Source organism: Ornithorhynchus anatinus, chromosome 1 (genome assembly GCF_004115215.2).
Source record: "Ornithorhynchus anatinus isolate Pmale09 chromosome 1, mOrnAna1.pri.v4, whole genome shotgun sequence".
Lineage (NCBI taxonomy): Eukaryota > Metazoa > Chordata > Mammalia > Monotremata > Ornithorhynchidae > Ornithorhynchus > Ornithorhynchus anatinus.
The window spans coordinates 154,009,052-154,013,478 of NC_041728.1; the positions used below are offsets into that span (position 1 = coordinate 154,009,052).

At 42.9% G+C, this 4,427-nt stretch overlaps 1 non-coding gene across 1 annotated transcript; it reads right to left on the reverse strand.

Moving 5' to 3' along the window:
* Positions 1-1,841: 1,841 nt before the first annotated feature.
* On the reverse strand, positions 1,842-1,979 carry LOC114817775. The gene has a single exon (XR_003765628.1). It is a non-coding gene; the product is annotated as a small nucleolar RNA SNORA7 (small nucleolar RNA).
* Between the last annotated feature and the right edge of the window lie 2,448 nt (positions 1,980-4,427).

Genomic DNA, 4,427 nt, shown 5'->3' on the forward strand with positions numbered 1-4,427 from the left:
TGTTTCCTGGTCCTTTTTCATTTATTATATTACCAGGTCAGGGAGACCAGATCTTCCTATTTGAAATGAGCTCCTTCTAGATATCATCTCTCATGCCCTACAGACACCACAAAATATTTAATTCAGAAAGATAAACTGACTCTCGCATGAGGTGGCAGAGCGAACTGAGTGAGGGTGCTAAAAGATTTGCTTTATCCTTGTAAATGATTTCCAAAGCTGCTTCCTAGCATAATGTTGTTAGTAGAAGTTGGAAGAGAGTTTTTCCTACCACAAACATGGTTATGGTAAACTTCCCAAAGTAAGAACTGCCAAACTTTAGTGCTATCAAAGAAGCATGTTTTTTTTTCTCTAGACTGTAAGCTCCTTATAGGCATGGAATGTGTCAACTAATTCTGTTGTACATTAAATGGATCAACTGATTGATTTCTTATATGGGACTCGATATCTTTCCAAAATTGTGTTGCTATGAATAAAAGCACAAATGCATTTGATTCTTGGGAGCTATCCTTATAAAGTACATATATTTGGTGTGTAGAAGTAGGTTCTGAAACTCTTAGATTTCATCCTGTATATTTTGAACATGACAAACAGGAAAATGAACTTTTTGGAGATCAGTCCATACTATTTATTGAGCACTTACTACTCTGTGCAGAGCACGGTAGTAAACACCTAGGAGAGTAGTTAGTCATAATAGTAGTACGTGTTAGGTGATGTGGAAGTTCTGAAGTGGCAGGAGTGGGAAAATTGGCTAGGAAGTTGAAAGATAAATAGAAAAGACTTTAAGTAAAAAAAAAAAAATGAGGTTTTGACATATATCTGCCCAGGGCAAGCTTAATGCTCGGCACATTGGTGAGAGATAAATAATGATAATACTTGTGGCTTAGTTTGTGTGCAAGCACTGGACTGCACAAATGGGAAGACATGAGATAATCCTGTCAAACAAAGGCACACAGTCCTTAGACGGTTTTTTTTTATGGCATTTGTTAAATGCTTACTATGTGCCAGGCACTGTTCTAAGTGCTGGGGTAGATACAAGCTAATTGGGCTGGACACAGTCCCATATAATAATAATAATAAAAATGTTGGTATTTGTTAATAATAATAATGATATTTAAGTACTTACTTGGTTCCAAGCACTGTTCTAAGTGTAACAATCAGATTGTCCCACGTGGGGCTCACAATCTTAATCTCAGTTTTACAGATGAGGTAATTGAGGCACAGAGAAGTTAAATGGCTTGCCCAGAGTTACACAGCAAACAAGTGACAGAGCTGGGATTAGAATCCTTGTTCTCTGACTCCCAAGCCTGTGCTCTTTCCACTAAGCCACGCTACTTACTATGTGCCAAGCACTGTTCTAAGTGCTGGGGTAGATACAAGGTAATCAGGTTGTCCCACAGGGGGCTCACAGTCTTCATCCACATTTTACAGATGAGATAACTGAGGCACAGAGAAGTGAAGTGACTTGCCCAAGGTCACCTAGCAGACAAGTGTCAGAGCCGGGATTAGAACTCACGACCTCTGACTCCCAAGTCTGTGATCTTTCCACTAAACCACACGGCAGAGGCAAGATTAGAACTCAGGTCCTCTGACTTCCAGAACTGTGTTCTTTCCACTTGTTCTGTCTTATGCTGTTGAGTTATTTCCAACCCATAGCAACTCCATGGACACATCTTTCCCAGAATGCCCCATCTTCATCTGCCATCATTCTGGCAGTGTATCCATAGAGTTTTCTTGGTGAAGGTATGGAAATGGCTTCCCTTTGCCTTCTTCCACACAGTAAACTTGAGTCTCCGCCCTTGACTCTCTCCTCTGCCGCTGCAGCCCAGCACAGGTGAGTTTTGACTTGGAGCAGATTGCCTTCCACTCGCTAGCCACCGGCCAAGCTAGGAATGGGATGGATATGACTCTGCTTGACTCTCCCTCTTGTAGTCGAGACTGGTAGAGTGCTGGGAGCTCTCCAGGTGTGATCCTGAGAGGGGAGGTCTTTCCACTAGTCCATGCTATTTCTCACATAGCCCCCTCCCATTTCCCCCTTTTGTCACTGCAGACTTTCCACCTCACCTAAGCTCACCCCTTCCCTCTTCTCATCCAGCCTTCAAATGATTCTATCTGACTGTCGACTAAGGCCAGATAAAGCATATTTTGTGAATCATTTTGACTGCACGTGGACTTACCCCGATGCATCAGGTAGTAGCATATTTACAAAAATTGTAAATTTGTGGGAAATAACAGGAAGGATGTTCTGGATGATAAATGCCATTGTCAATTTTTTTTAGAGGAATTTGCCAAATATTCCCTGTGTGAGGTCCTTATCAGTTGACTAAAACTCTTTGAATGATTCCCTAGCCCCAACTTCCACAACTTACTCTTCTCTCTTCCCTTCACAAAATGCCCTGGAACCATAAAATAAAATTTTTGTAAATGGCTGATTAAAGTAACTGATGCACTGGGTCAATGATTATACATTGCAATGTACAGAGGTGAAGGCGCCTAACTGCTGAGGTAGGATTATTTCTTTAGAAAGACTATTACAGTGCCTCCAAGAGAATGTAATCTCAAACAAAAATCCTGTATTCTACTATTCTCCAAAAAGGAATTTTCCCCTTCTCTGAGTCACAATAAATTCTTTCTTCTGTCAACAGGGACATTACAAGCTTTGGCAAATAATTCTAAAAGCCTTCCCCCTACTGTCTCACCCTTATCTCTTAGCACTCAGTTCCTGTTATATCCCTGCTCCTGTTCTCTTTCCAAGCCTAGCTGTCCATCCCCTTGCCCCTTCTTACCTCACCTCCCTTCTCTCCTCCTACATCCCAGCCCACACACGCTGCTCCTCCGGTGCTAACGTTTTCACTGTGCCTCGATCTTTCCTGTCTCGCCGCCAATCCCGGGACCACGTCCTACTTCTGGCCTGGAATTTTGCAGTGATCAGGAGAACAACAAGATCCTGAAGGATTTCCTGGTGTGATTTTGTTGATGCCCTGAGTTTACAACTTCAAAATAATACTAGTGCCTGTACTTTCCTTGGCTGAGAGATAGTACGAAAATGAATGAAAGTGGGATGCCCAGACAGAGGCTCTATGGTTGGGCAGGCTTCAGATGGTGAAAAAGCGCACAGCCATCACAAAACAAAAGCTCCTCACCACTGGCTTTAAAGCACTCCATCAGCTTGCCTCCTCCTACCTCATCTCTCTTCTCTCCTTCTACAACTTAGCCCACACACTTTGCTCCTCTAGTCCTAACCACTGTGCCTCCATCTCACCTGTCTCACCACCCACCCCAGCCAACATCCTGCCTCTGGCCTGGAACACCCTCCCTCCTCAAATCTGACAGACAATTACTCTTCTCCACTTCAAACCTTAATGAAAGCTCATCTTCTCCACTGGGGCTTTCCAGACTAAGCCCCACTTTCCCTCATTTCCCACTCCCTTCTGTGATGCTTTGATTTGCCCCTTTTGCTCTCCCCCCAACCCCATCCCCTCAGCTCCAAAGCACTTATGCACATATCTGTCATTTTATTTGTACTGATGTCTGTCTCCCCTCATGTAGACTGTAAGTTCATTGTGGGCAGGGAATGTCACTGTTTATTGTTATATTGTGCTTTCCCAAACATTAGTACAGTGTTCTGCACTCAATAAGTGCTCTATAAATACGATTGAATGAATGAATGAAAGTAATAATAATGGCATTTGTTAAGTCCTCACTATGTACCAAGCGCTGCGGAGATACAAGGTAATCAGGTTGTCCCACATGAGGCTCACACATTTAATCCCCATTTTACAGATGAGGGAACTGAGTCACAAAGAAGTTTAGTGACTTGATCAAAGTCACACAGCAGACAAGTGGCAGAATTGGGATTAGACCCCACAACCTCTGACTCCCAAGCCTGTACTCTTTCCACTAAACCACGCTGCTTCTCCAGAGTGAAAAGATGACAGGGTAGAATATCAGAAAAATTTTTAATTCTTTATCACAAGGAAAGGACACCTATGTGAGCATGAGCAGTGTGGTCTAGTGGAAAGAGCATGGGTCTGGAATTCAGAAGGACTTGGGCTCTAATTCTGGCCCTGCCACTTGTCTGCTGGGTTACCTTGGGCAAGTCACTTTACTTCTCTGAGTCTGTGTCTCAGCTTCCTCATCTGTAAAATGTGTCCAACCTAATTAGCTTCTATCCATCACAGTGCTTAGTACAATGCCTGGCAGATAGTAAGTGCTTAACAAATATCATAAAAATAAAAACAGGAGCCTGTGAAAGGAGTCCAGTGGTTCTGGACCAATTCTCTGGACTAGATGGAACTCCCCCAGAGTGGGCAGGGATTGTCTTTCTTTATCACTGAATTGTACTTTCCAAGCACTTAGTACAGTGCTCTGCACACAGTAAGTGATCAGTAAATACGATTGAATGAATGAATGAATAAATGAAGACTCCA